The sequence below is a fragment of the Leucoraja erinacea genome, unplaced genomic scaffold, assembly GCF_028641065.1.
Source record: "Leucoraja erinacea ecotype New England unplaced genomic scaffold, Leri_hhj_1 Leri_57S, whole genome shotgun sequence".
Lineage (NCBI taxonomy): Eukaryota > Metazoa > Chordata > Chondrichthyes > Rajiformes > Rajidae > Leucoraja > Leucoraja erinaceus.
The window spans coordinates 695,091-715,000 of NW_026576487.1; the positions used below are offsets into that span (position 1 = coordinate 695,091).

Here is a 19,910-nt window from a genome sequence, read left to right on the forward strand (position 1 = left end):
GTCATCCGCAAACTTGGAGATATTGCCTTCAATTCCCTCATCCAGATCATGAATATATATTGTAAATAGCTGGGGTCCCAGCACTGAGCCTTGCGGTACCCCACTAGTCACTGCCTGCCATGGTGAAAAGGACCCGTTTACTCCTACTCTTTGCTTCCTGTTTGCCAGACAGTTCTCTATCCACATCAATACTGAACCCGTGCGGCAGAGGTTCACCTGCACCTCCTCCAACCTCATCTATTGCATCCGCTGCTCTAGGTGTCAGCTGCTCTACATCGGTGAGACCAAGCGCAGGCTCGGCGATCGCTTTACCCAACACCTCCGCACAGTTCGCATTAACCAACCCGATCTCCCGGTGGCCCAGCACTTCAACTCCCCCTCCCATTCCCAATCCGACCTTTCTGTCCTGGGCCTCCTCCATGGCCAGAGTGAGTCCCACCGTAAATTGGAGGAGCAGCACCTCATATTTCTCTTGGGCAGTTTTAACCCCAGCGGTATGAACATTGACCTCCAATTTTAGGTAGTCCCAACTGTCTCCTCCCCTTCTCAGCTCTCCCTCAGCCCACTGGCTCATCATCTTCCTTTCTTCTTCTCCCTCCCTCCCCCCCCCCCCCCCCCCCCCATCGCCCTCTTCCCATCAGTCTGAAGAAGTCGCTTTTCGGCTCGAAAACGTTGCCTATTTCCTTCGCTCCACAGATGCCTCACCCACTGAGTTGCTCCAGCATTTTTGTCTACATTTGATTTTCCAGCATCCGTAGTTCCGTCTTAAACCTAGAAACAAAAGAGATGGAAGGTGGCTAACATTGAAGAAATCCACGCGGTCACGCGAGAGAATATTTCAAACCGCACGCCCAAAGCACCCGAGGCCAGGATTGAACCCGGGCCTCTGGCGCTGTCAAGGCAGTGGCTCGAAAGGCTTGTACCAAGGGTATGTTCGCCACTAGGTGTCACATTGTGCATCAGAACAAGACTATTCTTATTGATTGTACGTCCCCAGTTCCATTCTACTTAAGGGGGAATCCCCCCATTCTCAGGTATGAAAATCCCTGTTTTCCTCTCTCCCCCTCCCCCCCACTCCTTCCTTGAACCCTGGTCAGCCCTCCTAACTCGATAACCGCCTTTTATCTCTCATGTATTTATTCTGAATTCTCAGTCTCCTTTTTTTTCCCCCCTCCTTCTTTCCTTTCTCTCTTCTCCTTGCCTCTTCCCCCTTTCCCTCCCCTCTTCCTCTCCTTTCTCTGTGTTCCCTCTCCTCCCTTCCTCCTCTCCTCCCCTTCCTCTCTCTTCCCCTCCCTCTTTTTCCCCTTCCTTCCCTTCCTTTCTTCTCCCCTCCTCTTCGTCCTCCTCTTCTTCTTCTAGATCTTCTCTCCTTCTCCTCCCTTTTTCTTTCTCTCCCTCTTGTTCCCCTCTCTCTTCCCTCTCTTCCTTCTCTTCCTCTCACCTCCTGCCCTTCTCCTCTCCCTCTTCTTCCCTTTCCCCTCTCCTTCCCTTCCTCTTCTCCCCTCCCTCCCTCTCTCCCTCTTCTCCTTCCCCCCCTCCTTCCCCCCTTCCTCTCCTCCCCCCCTCTTCCTTCCTCTCCCCCCTCTCCTTCCCTCTCTTTCCCCTCTTTTCTTTCTCCTCACCTCCTTTCCCTCTCCTTCCATCCCTAGTTTCTCCCTTCCTCTTTCCGCCTCCCTCCCTTTTTTCCTCTCCCTTCCCCTCTCCTACCCCTCCTCTTTCCTCCTTATTTCCTCTCCTTTCCTTGTCTTTCTCCTTCCTTTTTTCCCGTCCCCCCTTCCCTCCCTCCCCTCTCCCTCCTTTTTCCGCCCTTCTTCCCTTCTCCCACCCCTTGTTTTCTCTTCTTACCCTCCCCTCTCCTCCTCTCTCCCTCTTCCTCCTCCTCCCTTCTCTTCTCCCCTCTTTCTCTCTCTCCTTCTTCCCCCTCTCTCCCCCTCCCCTCCTTCTTTCTTCTCCTCCTCTCCTCCCTTCTCTTTTCTTTTTTCCCCCCTCCCCCCCTTTCCCCTTTTTTCCCTCCTTCCTCCCTCCTCCCCCCTCTCCTCTTTCCCTCCCCTCTCTGTTCTCCTCTTCTTTCATTCTTCCTTTCTCCCTCTCTCCTCCTCCCTCTTCCCCCCCCCCCCTTCCTTCCTCGTTCCTCCCTCCTCTCTCCCTCCTCTCCCTCCTCTTCCTCTTCTCCTTTCTCCTCCTTCCCCCTCTCTCTCCTCTCCCTCCTCGTCCCTTTCTCTTCTCTCCCTCCCTCTTCCTCCCCACTCCTCTCTCCCCTTCTACCTCTCTTCCCCTCCTCCCTTTCTCTTTCCCCTCTCTTCTCCCCCCTTCCTTTCTCTCTTCTCCCCCTTCTCTCCTGTTTTCCTCTCCTTCCCCCTTCTCCCCCTCCTCTCCCTCTTTCTCCTCTCCTTTCTTCCCTCCTCCCTCTCTCTCCCCTCCCTCTTTCCCTCCTCTTCTCTCCTCCCTCTCTCCTCCTTTTAGTCCTCTCCTCTCTTTCCCCCCTCCTTCCCTTCTTTCTCTTCCTTCTCTCCCCTTCCTCTCCCCTCTTCCTCCTTTTCTCCTCTCTCCTCTCTCTCCCTCCCTTTCTCTCCTTCATTTTTCCCCTCTCTTCTCCTCTCCCTCCCTCCTTTCTCCTTTCTTCCTTCTCTCTCCTCCCCTTTCCCCCCTTCCCCTTCTCCAGCTCCCCCTCCTGTTCCTCCTCCTCAAGGGGATCCTCTCCTTCTTCTCTGTCTCTTTCTATCCTCCCCTTCCCCCCCCTTCTCTCTCCTCCTCTTCCTTTCCCTTCCTCTCTCTCCCTCTCTTTTTCCTCCTCCCCTCTCATCCTTTTCTCTCCCCCCCTCTCCTCTCTTCTCCCTGTTCTCCCCCCTCCTCCCTTTCCCTCTGTCCTCTCCCCTTTTTCCTCCCCTCTTCTCCTCCCCTTCTTCCCCCCTTCTTTTCCCCCCCTCCTCCCTCTTTCTCCTCTCTCCTTCCCCTTCCTCGCTTCCGCTCGCCTTCCTCCTCTCCTCCTCCTCCCGCCTCTCCCTCCTTCCCCTCTACTCCCTTTTTCCCCTCTCCTCCCCCCTCGTCCCTTTCCTTTCCTCCCTCTCTCTCCCCCCCCCTCTCTCTTCCCCTCCTCTTCCTTCTTTCTCTCTCCCTTTTTCCCCTCCTTCCTTCTCCTTTTCCTGTTTCTTCTCCTCCTTTCTCCCTCCTCCCTCTCCCCCTTCCCTCCTCTTTCTTTCCCCCTCCTCTCTCTCTTTCCTTCCTCTTTCCCCCCCTTCCTCCCTCTCCCTCCTCTTTCCTCCCCTCTCTCCCTTCCCCCGTTCCCCCCTCCCCTCTTCCTCTTGTTCTTTTTTCCTTCCTTTCCTTCCCTCCCTTCTCTTTTCCTCCTCCTTCCTCATCCCCTCCCTTTCTTTCTTTCCACCCTGTTCCCCTCTCCCCCCTTCCTTCTCCTCTTTCTCTCTTTTCCTCCTCTCCCTCCTCTCTTTCCTCCCCTCCGTCTTCTCCCTTCTCTCCTTCCTCCCCCTTTTCTTCTTCCTTCTCTCTCTCTCTTCCTCCTCTTTCCTTCTCTCTCCCTCTCTTCCCTCCTCTCCCTCTCTCCCTCTCCTCCTCCTCCCCCTCTCCCTCTCCCTCTTTCTCCTCTCCTCTCTGCCCTCTCTCCTCCTCCTCTCTTCCCTTTCTCTTTAGTCCTCCTTCTCTCTCTCTTCCTCTCTCCTCCCTCCTCTGCTCCCCTTTCTCCTCCTCCCTCTCCCTCTCCTCTCTCCCTCTCCTCTCCTCTCTCCTCCCTCTCTCTCCCCTTCTCTTTCCTCCTCTCTCTCCCCTCTTTCTCTCTCCCACCTTCCTCTCCTCTTTCTCCTCTCTCCTCTTCTTCCCTCTCCCTCTTCCTTCCCTTCTCTCCTCTCTCCTCTCTCTCCCTCCCCTCTCTCCCTCCCCTCCTCCCCTCTCCTCCTCTCATCCTCTCTCTCCTCTCCTCCCCCCTCTTCCTCCTTTTCCCTCTCTCCCCTGTCCTCTCTTCCCTTCCCTCTTCCTCCTTCCTCGTCCTCCTCCTCTCCTCCTCCTCTCTCGTCTCCTCTTCTCCTTTCCTCTCTTCTTTCTCTCCCTCTCCTCCTTCTCTTTCTCCCTCTCTCCCCTTCTTCCCCTCCTCTCCCTCAGCTCCTCTCTTCTCTCTCTTCCAGTCCCTCCTTTCTATCTCTCCTTCTCCTCTCCTCTCCTCTTTCCTCTCTCACTCTTTTTCCTCTCTCTTCCCTCTTTCCCTCTCTTTTCCTCTCCCTATCCCTCTCCTCTTTCTCTCTTCTTCTCTGCCTTCTCTCCTCTCTTTTCCCCCTTCCCTCTCCCTCTCCTCCTCCTCTTCCTTCCCCTCCCTCCTCCCTCCTCTCTCTCTCCTCCTCTCCTCTCTTCCCCGTCTCTCCTCTCTCTTTCTTCTCCTCCCTCCCCTCTTCTCGTTTCCCTCTCTCCTTCCCTCTTCCTCTCTTCTCCCTCCTCTCTCCCCTCTCCTCTCTCCTCTCCCCCCCCTTCCCCTCCCTCCTCTTTCCTCTTTTTTCTTCCTCTCTCTTCTCTGTTCTCGTCCCTCTCTCTGCCTACTCCCCTCTCTTTCTTTCTCTTCCTCTTTTCTTCCTCTCCTTTTTTATCTCTTTTTTCTCTCTTCCCTTCCTCTTCCTCCTTCTCCTTTCTTTCCTCCCTCCTTCTCTCTCCCTTTCTCTTCTTCCCCCCTCCTCTCTTCTCTCTCTCTCCTATCTTTCTCCTTCCTTCTCTCTTCCTCTCCCCTCTCTTTTCCTCCTCCTCTTCTCCTTCCTCTCCTCCTATTCTCCCTTTCCTCTCTTTCTTTTCTCTCTCTCCTCCTCCTCTTCTTCCTCCCTCCCTCTCATCAGGCCTTCTCCCTCTTCCTCTTTCTTTCACCTCCCTTCCTCATCCCCCTCCTCTCCTCCTCCTCTCTCTTCTCCTCTCGCCTCTCTCCTTCTCCTCCTCTCCTCCCTCTCCTTTCCCTCTTCTCTTTCCCTCTTCCTCTCTTTCCCCCTTGTTTCCCCTCTCTCCTTCTCTTCTCCTCTCCTCCCCTCTTCCTCTCCTCTCCTCCCCTCCTCTTCTCATCTTCCTTTCTTCTCTTCCTCCCTCCCCCTCCCCCCCCTCTCTCCCCCTCTCCTGATCCTCCTCCCTTCCTTCTTCCTTCCCTCTCCTTCTGTCCTTCCTCAATTGTTCCTCCATCTCCTCCCTCCTCCCCTCCCCCTTCCTCCCTTCTTTCTCCTCTCCTTTATCCCCTCTTCTCCTCCCCTCCCCTTTTCTCTCCTCTCTCTCTCCTTCCCTCATTCCCCTCTTCCTCTCCTTCTTCCCCTCTTTTCCTCTCTCTTCCTCCTTCCTCTCCCTCCCTCCTCCCCCACACTGCCTTCCTTCAGCTTTCCCCTCCCTCTCCTTCTGCCTTCTTCTGTACCGTTCTAGTCCCTCCCTCTGCTCTCCTACCTCTCTACCAAGATAAAACAAGAGATAGGTGCGAGGAAGCCTCATCCCCTTCGAGCCTCTCCGCATTCAATAGATCATGATCTGACATCCAACTCAGTATCCTTTAACTCTCCTCTCTCCAATACCATGAATTCTAGAGGCCACAATCTAACTCCCTGCTTAAATATAGCCAATGAACTGGCCTCAACTTACCATCTCTGTGGCAGAGAGTTCAGAGATTCACCCACTCTCTGTGAAAAACGTTTCTTCTTCCTCATCTCGGGTATCTTAAAGAATTTCCTCCCCCTTATTATCCTTAAGCTGACCCCCCATTGTCCTTATCTCTCACTTGTTCCCCAACATCGGGGCCAATACTCCTTCCTCTACGTCCCTGTCCAAACCTCTTAGAACTTCTTGTAAGTCTTCCTATAAGAATTATATCCCCTCATAATCTAAATCTCCTGAGTTCCTACTTCCGACTCTATCACATCTCCTATCTTGGTCTTTTTCTTCCTAAGTCCTATACAGTTCCTTGCCATCCCCAGATCAGTCTGGTTAACCTTCTCTGCACTCCCTCTATGGCAATAATGTCCTTCCTCAGATTTGGAGACCAAAACTGTACGCAATACTCCAGGTGTTGTTCTCACCAAGACCCTGTACAACTGCAGTAGAACCTCCCTGCTCCTATAGTCAAATCCTTTTGCTATGAAAGCTAACATACCATTCGCTTTCTTTACTGCCTGCTGCACCTGCAAGCCTACTTTCAATGACTGGTGTACCATGACACCCAGGTCTCGCTGCATCTCCCCTTTTCCTAATCGGTCACCATTTAGATAATAGTCTGCTTTCCTGTTTTTGCCACCAAAATGGATAACCTCACATTTATCCACATTATACTGCATCTGCCAAACATTTGCCCACTCACCCAGCCTATCCAAGTCACCTTGCAGTCTCCTAGCATCCTCCTCACATCTAACACTGCCCCCCAGCTTAGTGTCATCCGCAAACTTGGAGATATTGCCTTCAATTCCCTCATCCAGATCATTCATATATATTGTAAATAGCTGTGGGTCCCAGCACTGAGCCTTGCGGTACCCCACTAGTCACTGCCTGCCATTGTGAAAAGGACCCGTTTACTGCTACTCTTTGCTTCCTGTCTGCCAGCCAGTTCTCTATCCACATCAATACTGAACCCCCCATGCCGTGTACTTTAAGTGTGTATACTCATCTCTTATGTGGGACCTTGTCGAAAGCCTTCTGGAAGTCCAGATACACCACATCCACTGGTTCTCCCCTATCCACGCTACTAGTTACATCCTCGAAAAATTCTATAAGATTCGTCAGACATGATTTACCTTTCGTAAATCCATGCTGACTTTGTCCAATGATTTCACCACTTTCCAAATGTGCTGCTATGCCATCTTTAATAACTGACTCTAGCAGTTTCCCCACTACCGATGTTAGGCTAACTGGTCTGTAATTCCCCGTTTTCCTTCTCCCTCCCTTCTTAAAAAGTGGGGTTACATTAGCTACCCTCCAGTCATCAGGAACTACTCCAGAATCTAAAGAGTTTTTAAAGATTATCACTAATGCAGCCACTATTTCTGGAGCTACTTCCTTAAGTACTCTGGGATGCAGCATATCTGGCCCTGGGGATTTATCGGCCTTTAATCCATTCATTTACCCAACACCACTTCCCGGCTAACCTGGATTTCACTCAATTCCTCCAACTCCTTTGACCCGCGGTCCCCTGCTATTTCCGGCAAATTATTTATGTCTTCCTTAGTGAAGACGGAACCAAAGTAGTTATTCAATTGGTCCGCCATATCCTGGTTCCCCATGATCAACTCGCCTGTTTCTGACTGCAAGGGACCTACATTTGTTTTAACTAATCTCTCTCTTTTCACATATCTATAAAAACCTTTGCAGTCAGTTTTTATGTTCCCTGCCAGTTTTCTTTCATAATCTATTTTTCCTTTCCTAATTAATCCCTTTGTCCTCCTCTGCTGGTCTCTGACTTTCTCCCAGTCCTCTGGTATGCTACTTTTTCTGGCTAATTTGTACACATCATTCTTACGCTTTGATACTACCCCTGATTTCCCTTGTTATCCACGGATGCACAAACTTCCCTGATTTATTCTTTTGCCAAATTTCCTACCTACCTACCTACCCACCTACCCACCTACCCATCCTCCCACCTACCCATCTACCCTTCTTCCCACCTACATGCCTACCCATCTACCCATCTTCCCACCTACCCATCTACCCATCATCCCACCTACATACCTACCCACCTACCCATCTACCCATCTTCCCACCTACCCATCATCCCACCTACATACCTACCCATCTACCCATCTACCCATCTTCCCACCTACCCATCTACCCATCATCCCACCTACATACCTACCCACCTACCCATCTACCCACCTTCCCACCTACCCATCATCCCACCTACATACCTACCCACCTACCCATCTACCCATCTTCCCACCTACCCATCTACCCATCTTCCCATCTACCCATCTATCCACCTACCCACCTACCCATCTACCCATCTACCCCTACCCATCTACCCATCTACCCCACCTACCCCCTACCCACCTACCCATCTACCCATCTACCCATCTACCCATCTACCCATCTACCCATCTTCCCACCTACCCACCTACCCATCTCCCACCTACATACCTACCCACCTACCCATCTACCCACCTACCCATCTACCCATCTACCCACCTACCCACCTACCCATCTACCCACCTACCCATCTACCCATCTACCCATCTACCCATCTACCCATCTACCCACCTACCCACCTACCCATCTACCCATCTACCCATCTACCCATCTACCCACCTACCCATCTACCCATCTACCCATCTACCCATCTACGCATCTACCCATCTACCCATCTACCCATCTACCCATCTGCCCATTTACCCACCTACCCATCTTCCCACCTACCCATCTACCCATCTACCCATCTACCCATCTACCCACCTACCCATCTACCCATCTACCCATCTACCCAACTACCCATCTACCCACCTACCCATCTTCTCACCTACCCATCTACCCATCTACCCACCTACCCATCTACCCATCTACCCATCTACCCATCTACCCATCTACCCAGCTACCCACCTACCTACCTACCCATCTACCCACCTACCCATCTACCCACCTTCCCATCTACCCATCTACCCACCTACCCACCTACCCATCTACCCATCTACCCATCTACCCACCTACCCATCTACCTACCTACCCATCTACCCATCTTCCCATCTACTCATCTACCCATCTACCCATCTACCCATCTACCCATCTACCCACCTACCCACCTACCCATCTTCCCACCCACCCATCTACCCATCTACCCATCTACCCATCTACCCATCTACCCATCTTCCCACCTACCCATCTACCCATCCATCCATCTTCCCACCTACCTACCTACCTACCTACCTACCTACCTACCTACCTACCTACCTACCTACCTACCTACCTACCTACCTACCTACCTACCTACCTACCTACCTACCTACCTACCTACCTACCTACCTACCTACCTACCTACCTACCTACCTACCTACCCACCTACCCACCACCTTTATACATCGTATCACCAACATCATGAAAGGGAGGGTAACTCTTAATTTCCACAAGAAAGGGGAGGTGTTTGGACTTTTGGTCTTTGAGATTTGTGTTTAATTGTACACCATAAACCACAACTCAGGTCAGTCTGTACCTAGATTGTAATCAGAGGGCGCTTGGCCGGAAAGGATGGATTGGTCCCAACAGTAATCTTTGCCCTTAAATAAAGCTTTGAATTTAGGTCATAATGTCATGTGAGAGGAGCAGAGTTAGGACATTCGGCCCATCAAGTCTACTCCGTCATTCAATCGTGGCTGATCTAACTCTCCCTCATAATCCCATTCTCCTGCCTTCATCCCATAACCCCTGAAATCCGTTCTAATCAATAATCCATCTATCTCTGCCTCAGAAATAGCCATTGACTTGGCCTCCGCAGCCTTGTGTGGCATTGAATTCCACGTGCTCACCATCCTCTGACTAAAGAAATTCCCCCTCATCCTCTTCCTAAAGCAACGTCATGTCAGGATGTGACCACTGCCCAGTCCATCGTCGGTTCTGACCTCCCCACCATCGAGGGGATCTATCGCAGTCGCTGCCTCAAAAAGGTTGGCAGCATCATCAAGGACCCACACCATCCTGGTACACGCACTCATCTCCCCGCTGCCTTCAGGTAGAAGGTACAGGAGCCTGAAATCTGCAACGTCCAGGTTCAGGAATAGCTGCTTTCCCACAGCCATCAGGCTACTGAACACATCTTCAAACAAGCTCTGAACAATAATAGTCTATTATTACTATTGCACTTTATCTGTTTATTTATTGTGTATATATATGGTCTATGGTACATAGACACATTGAACTTGTATCTCCTGTACTGTATTCTGTTTACATATTGTGTTGTGCTGCAGCAAGCAAGAATGTCATTCTGCTATCTGGGACACATGACACTAAAACTCTCTTGACTCTAGACTTGACTTGAACTCAGAGGCCATGACCTCTATTCCTAGACCCCACCACTAGTGGAAATATCCTATCCTCTGCGGCCTTCCATCGATGGAGCTGGAAACCTCCTCGGACTGTCGTGAGCCCCACGGCGGGGCGTGGAATTAACATCGGAGCTGATCCCTTGCCTGGGATCGCTCCCACCGCGACCACCGCGGACTTTACCACCGAGTGCTACAGTCTCGGGTGAGGCCGAGTCGGGAGCTCCAACGCCGCGGAAGGTGCGACCAGCCCCGACGCGAGGTTCGATCGCCTCGACGCGGAGGGCCCGAACGCCGCCGGCTATTGGAGCCAAGATCGTCCCGTCCACAGGGGCTCGAGGCCCACGACCGAGGAAGAACTAAGGGAAGGACTTGAACTTTATTTCGCCTTCCATCACAGTGAGGAATGTGTAGGAGCCACTGTGGTGGATGTTCACGTTCAAGGTTAAGGATAAGGATTAGTTCAGTTTAAGGATAAAGGGGAAATCTTTTAGGATCGAGATGAGGAAAACTTTTTTCACACAGAGAGTGGCGAATCTCTGGAATTCTCTGCCGCAGAAGGTAGTTGAGGCCAGTACATTGGCTATATTTAAGAGGGAGTTAGATATGGCCCTTGTGGCTAAAGGGATCAGGGGGTATGGAGAGAAGGCAGGTACAGGACACTGAGTTGGATGATCAGCCATGATCATATTGAATGGCGGTGCAGGCTCGAAGGGCCGAATGGGCTACTGCTGCACCTATTTTCCTATTATTTTCTAATTGTGTTTTTGAAGTGATCTGTTGCTTTTAATTGTATGACTGACCCGGCCAATTCCTCGTATGTTGCAAAACATACTTGGCGAATAAAATGTGATTCTGATTCAGATTCTTCTGATTCTGACCAACCCTTCCAGTATTCACTACTCAAGTTACAGCGACCCCCTCCCCCTCACCCCTGCTTCTAAACTCCAGCAGTGCCGTCAGACTGGGTAAAACATGCCAAGGTGCCTTCCGGAAGAAGGCGTGGGGGAAGTTAGTCAGCGGAATTCAGCGCACCACGCGCAGAAGCGAACGAGCCAGGCAGCAAACTCGGCGTTGGACGAGCAAGAACCTCCTCCACGCTGACAAACCACGGCGATTTTTAGCTGGACGAATCATTCAGAACTCGACGGAGGTGGAGACATTGAGTGAGCGAACAGTGGGGCGAAGACCAGCTGACCGAAAGCCTTTCTGAAAATCACGGAACACTTCATTTCACTGCGTTGCCGTTGGAACTCAGCGGTCAGCCAAATGAGGATCATTCGGTCCAGATTGATTTTGTTCTCATTCGGATGCTCTTGAAGATATTTTGAGGCTACCGCGCGGATCGTGAAGAGCTCTCCGAAACGCGACGTCGATCAGTTCAAGTCGACATACCCACTGGAAGTAGCTTTGCCGACTGAATTTGAAAAACGCTGCTCGCATTAAGACGCTTCCATCAAAAGGTAACCTTCCTCTAATTCAATTATACTTTCAAGACGGGTTAGTTAAATTTCCACCTTTAACTCCTCATACGGGTGCACGAGTAGGCCATTTGGCCCTTCGAGCCAGCACCGCCATTCAATGTGATCATGGCTGATCATCCCCAATCAGTACCCCGTTCCTGCCTTCTCCCCATATCCCCTGACTCCGCTATCTTTAAGAGTCCTATCTAGCTCTCTCTTAAAAGCATCCAGATAATTCCACAGACTCACAACTCTCTGTGAGAAAAAGTGTTTACTCGTTTCCGTTCTAAATGGCCTACCCCTTATTCTTAAACTGTGTGGCCCTTGGTACTGGACCTCCCTAACATTGAGAACACGTTTCCTACCTCTAGCGTGTCCAAACCCTTAATAATTTTATATGTTTCAATAAGATTACCTCTCATTCTTTTAAACTCCCGAGTATACAAGCCCAGCCGCTCCATTCTCTCAGCACATAACAGTCTCGACATCCCGGGTATTAACCTGGTAAACCTACGCTGGGCTCCCTCAATAGTAAGAATTCAACGAATTCATGCAACCTGCAGAAGGGTCATGTCCAGAAATATATCCAACCCACGTTCTCCACCCCCTCCATCGTCCTTACAATCTGAAGAAGGTCCCCGACCCGAAATGTCACCTAACCATGTTCTCCACAGACGCTGCCTGACCCGCCGAATTACTCCAGCAGTTGTGTCTATCTTTGGTATAAACCAGCATCTGCGGTTCCTTCCGACACAGTAAATTCCATACAGCGAATGTCCTCTCCGTGGGACGCATACCCGCACAGATCTTTCATCCCTTGCTATGACCATCTTTTCGTAGTGGACGACCGGTGGCTGAAATGCATTAGCTTGGTGGTGGAGGCAGATACCCCTCACGACACTGAAGATGTATTTGAATCGTCAGGATATAGAGGACCTTTGAACAAAATATCTACCACCTCCTCGTCTATTAGTTGTGCCCGTTCCACCCCCCCTCTCTCCCCCCTCCCCCCCTCCACCCCCCACTCTTTTTAAAAATACATTTTCTCTCTAATTTAAAGTCTGAAGTGTCTAGACTCAGAATGACACCCACCCATGTTCTCCAGAGGTAGAATATAGGTGCAGGAGGAGGCCACACTGCCCTTCGAGCCAGCACCGCCATTCAATATGATCATGGATGATCATCCAAAATCAGTACCCCGTTCCTGCTTTCTCCCCATATCCCGTGATTTCACTAACCCCAATAGCTACATCGAACTCTCTCTTGAATACATCCAGTGGATTGGCCTCCACTCCCTTCTGTGGCTGAGAATTTCACAGATTCACAACTCTCCGGGTGAAAATGATTTTCCTCATCTCAGTCCTTAATGGCCGACCCCCTATTCTTAAACTGTGACCCCCTAGTCCTGGACTCCCCCAACATCAGGAACATATTTCCTGCATCTGGTCCTTAAGAATTGTATATGTTTCTATGAGATGCCCTCTCATCCCTCTAAATTCCAGTGAATACAAGCCTAGTCCATTCTTTCATCACATGGCAATCCTGCTTCTGGGCTCCCCCAACATGGGGACATATTTCCTGCAAAGATGCTGCCTGGCCCGCTGAGTTACTCCAGCACTTTGTATCTTGTTATTGTATACCGGTACCTGCAGTTCCTCGTTTCAGAATACAAAACCCTGCAACGCTTTTGAATAGAGAGGATTAATTTTACGCTAGTCTTGGTTGTTATAGGTTGAAAACTTTGGGGAAATTACGCGAATTCTCCAAGGACGTACAGGTGTGTAGGTAAATTGTCTTGGTACAGCTGTAAAAATTGTCCCTCGTGTGTGTAGAATAGCGTCAACGTGCGGGGATCGCTGGTCGGCACGGACCCGGTGGGCCGAAGGGCCTGTTTCCGCGCTGTGGCTTTGAACTAAACTGAACTAATTGTTTAAGAAAGAACTGCAGATGCTGGAAAAATCGAAGGTAGACAAAAATGCTGGAGAAACTCAGCGGGTGAGACAGCATCTATGGAGCGAAGGAATAGGTGACGTTTCGGGTCGAGACCCTTCTTCAGACTGATTGTTGGCGCCTTTTCCATTTCAATGGAAGCTCTACAGTCGATGTGAAAGTGTGTCCGTGCTGATAATCTCAGAATCTGCACGCTCACATTTGTTTCGTTTCCATTAATTGCTCAGTGTGTTCCCCTTTCTACAGAACTCCCTGTTATATTAACACGATTTTCTCCAGTAAAATCGGGTTGTCAGTTTCACTTCTGCGCCGGAATCCACTTGCAGAGGAGCTTAATATACACATCAAACGAGAAGCACTTTGCAATTTTCACAAGTTCCAGGAGTAGAATTAGGCCATTCGGCCCATCAAGTCTACCCCGCCAATCAATCATGGCTGATCTATCTCTCCCTCCTGACCCCATTCTCCTGCCTTTTCCCCATAAGCCCCGCGGGTTGCTGCCTTATATATATATATATATATATATGATTATGGACATACACACGCGTGCACGCACTCTCTCTCTCACACACACCCACGCACACACACAGGCACACACATACAAACACATACGCACACGCACACACACCCATGCACACACACACACACACACACACACACACACACACACACACACACACACACACACACACGCACACACACACACACACACACACAATATTGTTATAGATAACATAGAAAACTATGTTATCTATAACAATATTGTGTGTGTGTGCATATATATATATATATTTAAATATATACGCGCGCGCACGCACACAGACACATATATACACACATGTGTGTATATGTATACCTATGTATATATTAGTTCGAAGAAGGGGCTTGACTCGAAACATCGCCCATTCCTTCTCTCCTAAGATGCTGCCTCACCTGCTGAGTTACTCCAGCATTTTGTGTGTACCTTCGATTTAAACCAGCATCTGCTGTTCATTCTTACATATCCATGCATGTGTGTGTGTGTGTGTGTGCGTGTGTGTGTGTGTTTGTGTGTATGTGTGTGTGTGTGTGCGTGTGTGTGTGTGTATGTGTGTGTGTATGTGTGTGTGTGTATATAAGTGTGTGAGTGTGTGTGTGTGTGTGTGCGTGTGTGTGTGTGTGTGTGTGTGTGTGTGTGTGTGTGTGTGTGTGTGTGTGTGTGTGTGTGTGTGTGTGTGTGTGTGTGTGTGTGTGTGTGTGTGTGTGTATATGGGGGTTACGTTGGGGGACCAGGACTCCGGTGGGGGCTATGGGTGAGTGGTGGAATATTGCGTTGGGGAGCGGGTTGCGTTGGGGGGCCAGGCCTCCCGTGTGACAGGGACCCAACGGGTCCCACTTGGTCTAGTATATACATACAATTAAAACTGTAACCAATGTCTACAACATGATCTATGTTATCTATAACAATGTCGATTTAAACAACAAGTGACCGCCAAAGAAGATTACCGTGACATTCCTTCAATTCCACCACCTGGTCTGATACGGACTTGCTTTTAGTATTGAAGTGCGCACCAGTACTGATCATCAATTGTTTGACCTTCCGCAGATGCTGCCTGACACGCTGAGTTTTTCCAGCATCTCGTTTTTCTTTTTTCTTTTTTGGAATTTATTTTATTAGAAGCAATTGTACACGAATAAGGCAATCGATATGGAATTGGTACAATTGCCGTAAAGCTTCGTTTTTAACATTAAAACCTGAATTTAAAAAAATAGAGAAAAAAAGGAGAGAATGTGGAAACATAAGTAAATTAAAAGAAAAGAATGAAAAGAGCCATAAAACTACCAAAGAATTGAACGAGGAAAGAAGAGAAATACGAAAAAGGAAGATGGAAATATACACCACCCCCCCTCCTCCTCCCATCCCTAGCATCGGTTTTAAATGCGTGTTCAACCATTCTGTTGTTGCAGAAATTCAGTGAAAGGAGACCATGTTTTTCTTTGAACATGTTATTTCAATTCTGTTTTAATTCAATCGTTTTGATTTAAACCTCAGACGCAATTTTATTTAAATAAGGTCCGAATTATGTCGTGCTTATTTTAGCCTCGTATTAGGTTACGGTGCGGTGACCGGCTCTCCGCTTTCCAATTTTAGACACCGTGTGTGCTGAGTCAATTTTATAACTTGTGCGCTCCTTTTATACTGATTTACTTTCAGACGGAGAGAGGGAGGGGGAGAGAGAGAGACGAACATAAAGGGAAAGGGTGGGAGTGAGAGGGAGAGGGGGAGGGGGAAGGAAAGAACGCGACAGATATGTGTAGGAAGGAACTGCAGATGCTGGTTTACACCGAAGATAAACACAAAATGCTGGAGTAACTCAGAGGGACAGGCAGCATCTCTGGAGAGAAGGGGTGTGTGACTTTTCGGGTCGAGGCCCTTCTTCAGAGTAAATAAATTCCTACTCATTTCCTTTTTAAAGACACGTCCTCTTATTCTGAGGCCGTGCCCTCTGGTCCTAGACTCTCCCATTAGTGGAAGTGTCTGAAGAAGGGCCTCGCCCCGAAACGACACCAAATTCCTTCTCTCCAGAGATGCTGCCTGTCCCGCTGAGTTACTCCTGCATTTTGTGTCTAACATTGTGAGTCTGTGGAATTCTCTGCCTCAGAGGCGAGTTCTCTGGATGCTTTCAAGAGAGAGCTATATAGGGCTCTTAAAGAGAGTGGAGTCGGGGGATATGGGGAGAAGGCAGGAACAGGGTACTGATTGGGGATGATCAGCCATGATCATATTGAATGGCGGTGCTGGATCGAAGGGCAGAATGGCCTCCTCCTGCACCTATTGTCTATTGTCTATTGTCTACCCGACAAAGGGACGAGTAACATAGAATGTGGGAGATGGAGAGAGAGAGGGAGAGAGAGAGAGAGAGAGAGAGAGAGAGAGAGAGAGAGAGAGGGAGAGAGAGGGGAGGGGAGAGAGAGAGAGAGAGAGCGAGAGAGAGAGATAGAGAGAGGAGAGAGAGAGAGAGGGGGTGAGAGAGAGAGGAGAAGAGAGAGAGAGAGAGAAAGAGAGAGGACAGAGGGAGAGAGAGAGAGAGAAGAGAGAGAGAGAGAGAGAGAGAGAAGAGAGAGAGAGAAGAGAGAGAGAGAGAGAGAGAGAGAGAGAGAAGAGAGAGAGAGAGAGAGAGAGAGAGAGAGGGGGAGAGGGAGAGAGAGAGAGGGGAGAGAGAGAGAGAGAGAGAGAGAGAGAGAGAGGGAGAGAGAGACAGAGAGAAAGAGAGAGAGACAGAGAGACAGAGAGAGAGAGAGAGAGAGAGAGAGAGAGAGAGAGAGAGAGAGAGAGAGAGAGAGAGAGAGAGATAGATAGAGAGAGAGAGAGAGACAGAGAGAGAGACAGAGAGAGACACAGAGAGAGAGAGACAGAGAGAGAGACAGAGAGAGAGGGACAGAGATAGAGAGAGAGAGAGAGAGAGAGAGAGAGAGAGAGAGAGAGACAGAGATAGAGAGAGAGAGAGACAGAGAGAGAGAGAGAGACAGGCAGACAGAGAGCGAGAGAGTTCGACGTGGCAAATACGCTAAAGGAATAACGGAAGGAATCTGTCAGCTATTATTAATCATCCAACGGATGTTGAATAAAGTGGAATGAATTGATGATTGAATATTTTGGGGAAAAGGGAAGTTGAACATAGAAACATTCCGCGCCGCAAGACCATGTGCGGATGAATTTCAGAACCCAGGCTTTGTTTCCGCAGAATTGCGGATACTCGATCATGATGTCGGAAATTCGACAACACATGCGAGAAAGGGGATATTTATTTGATGTATATGGTATACTTAGATGAACATGGATCCGTTTTTAAAAACACATTCACTTGGTGGAGGAAGGAACTACAGATGCTGGTTTACACCGAAGATAGACACAAAATACTGGAGTAGCTCAGCGGGACAGGCAGCATCTCTGGGTAGAAGGGTCGAGACCCTTCTTCAGACTGAATGAATTCTTCCTCATTTCCCTTCTAAAGTTACGTCCTTTTAGTCTGAGGTTTTGCCCTCGGGTCCTAGACTCTCCCACTAGTGGAAATATCTGAAGAAGGGTCTCGACCCGAAACGTCGCCCATTCCTTCTCTCCAGAAATGCTGCCTGTCCCGCTCAGTTACTCCAGCATTTTGTGTCTATCTTCACTCAGAAGAGACTCCACGTTGAGGGAAATGATAGGAAGTCGAGGCTTTCAATTATCATAGTGAGTTAGATAGGGCTCTTAAAGATAGCGGAGCCAGGGGATATGGGGTGAAGGCAGGAACGGGGTACTGATTGGGGATGATCAGCCATGATCACATTGAATGGTGGTGCAGGCTCGAAGGCCCGAATGTCCTCCTCCTGCACCTATTGTCTATTGTCTATTGGAAGTGGGATCAGAGCGACAGTCATAGAGCACAGGCCCTTCGGCCCACCTGGTCATGGTGTACATATCAATATTAATCCCATTCACCAACACACCGCCCAGAGTCTTCTATGTCGTGGCCTAAATTACTTGTAACATTTCTTCAAAAGATAAAATATTAATTGTTTTTACAAAATACTTGACCAAATGGAAATATGATATTCATATCTGCGGATTTCTAGATACATTGGGCTCTGTAAATTGTCCCTAGTGTGTAGGATACAGCGAATGTACGTGCCAATATTGGTTGGCGCGATCTCGGTGGGCCGAAGGTCTTGTTTCCATGCTGTATCTATCAACTCCACACTAAATTCAAAGCATTAATAATATTTTAAAATCGTCGCTGATTGGCTATGATCAAGAAAGTTTGTAGTTAGAAAGGGCAGCTGATGTATTGGAAACCAGATGTTAATCAGAATCAGAATCAGAATCAGAATCGCATTTTATTTGGCAAGTATGTTTTGCAACATACGAGGAATTTCATTGGCCGGGTCAGTCATACAATTAAAAGCAACAGATCACTTCAAAAACACATTTGAACATGAACATCCACCACAGTGACTCCTACACATTCCTCACTGTGATGGAAGGCGAAATACAGTTCAAGTCTCTTCCCTTAGTTCTTCCTCGGTCGGGGGCCTCGAGCCTCCGTTGACGGGACGATCTTGACTCCCCGGGTAAGGGATCAGCTCCGATGTTAAACCCACGACCCGCGGTGGGGCTCACAGCAGTCCGATGAGGCTTCCTGCTCCATCCATGATAGGCCGCAGAACATATTTACTAGAATATGCTCTCCATTTATAGATTATTTGAAGGGGTAGATTGGTCCAGCGCAGAAGCCTGACTGAAACCTGAATCCAGGACTAGATGAATAGTTATGTTCCCTGACCTACGGACCTATCTCCCAAGTTGTATTATTGATAGTTTATCCTACTTTTCTAATGTATTTTCTTTCTTTCTTTCTTTTTCCTATCTATAAATAAAAATAAATAATTAGTGGCCATGTGTAACCGATAAACGAGGGTCCCAGCTACTTTGATAACAGGGTCCCTGGAATCCTGGATGTTTAATATGTAACCGTACTGTATTGGTTTGGACTATGATATGCAGATGCCTCTAATTTTAAAAAAAATATTAAAAAAGAACATATTTGAATGAGCCTGTTTCGTAAAAATCTATCTACCATTTAATGAGTTGGTCAGGAAATTGTGGGGAGTTAAAATGTCACACCTTGTTGAACATTATCTCTCCTAATGATCGCATGATGGTCAAAACTAATCCTCCGCGTGGAACATGTTCATCCATCCACCTGTTTATGCAGCTACCAGAAGATTACAAATATCTGGATCCCAGTTCACGGCAGTCGGTCTAATATGTTTGCTCTTTGCGCGCGGAGTTTGCACGTTCTCCCTGTGACCGCGCTGGTTTTCTCCGGGTGCTCCGGTTTTCCCTCATTTCCCAAGGACTCGCAGGTTTGTAGGTTAATGGGCTTCTGAATATTGGCTCTAGGGTGTAGGATAGAACTAGGTCGGCGTGTATTCAGTGGGCCGAAGGGGGCCTGTTTCCACGCTGTATCTCTAAACTAAAACTGCAGCTAAATATAAACTAGGAAGCAACAGAATTGCTGCCTTACATCGTCAGAGACCCGGCTTCGATCATGATCACAGATGTACTATCCGTGTGGAGTTTGCTCGCTCTCCCTGTGACCGCGTGGGTTTTGTCCAGCGAGCTCCGATTTCCCTCCAAACTCCAAAAGATATGCAGGTTTGTAGGTTCATCGGTTTCTGCAAATGTCTCTAGCGTGCAGGATAGAACTAGTGAACGGGTGATCGATGGCTGGCGTGGACTCAATGGGCCGAAAGGTCTGTTTCCACACTGCATCTCTGAACTGAACTAAGCGGCGCACACGCTGTCTCTGTTTATACTTAACAACGCAATGCAGAAAGTGCGGTTACATTTCTGCACCTTATTCACCATTGCAGTTATGAAGCTGAATTCTATGTTAGACTTTAGACAATAGACAATAGGTGCAGGAGTAGGCCATTCGGCCCTTCGAGCCAGCACCACCATTCAATGTGATCATGGCTGATCATCCACAATCAGTACCCTGTTCCT

General features: G+C 49.0%; 1 protein-coding gene across 2 annotated transcripts in view; it reads left to right on the forward strand.

Annotated features, from left to right (window-relative positions):
• The first annotated feature begins 10,990 nt into the window (after window positions 1-10,990).
• LOC129694210 (natural cytotoxicity triggering receptor 3-like) overlaps window positions 10,991-19,910 on the forward strand; it is a 21,280-nt gene continuing 12,360 nt past the window's right edge. For both annotated transcript variants that reach the window (XM_055630926.1, XM_055630927.1), the window contains exon 1: window positions 10,991-11,431. The gene's annotated coding sequence lies outside the window, so the exon portion shown is untranslated. The remainder of the gene's footprint in view (window positions 11,432-19,910) is intronic.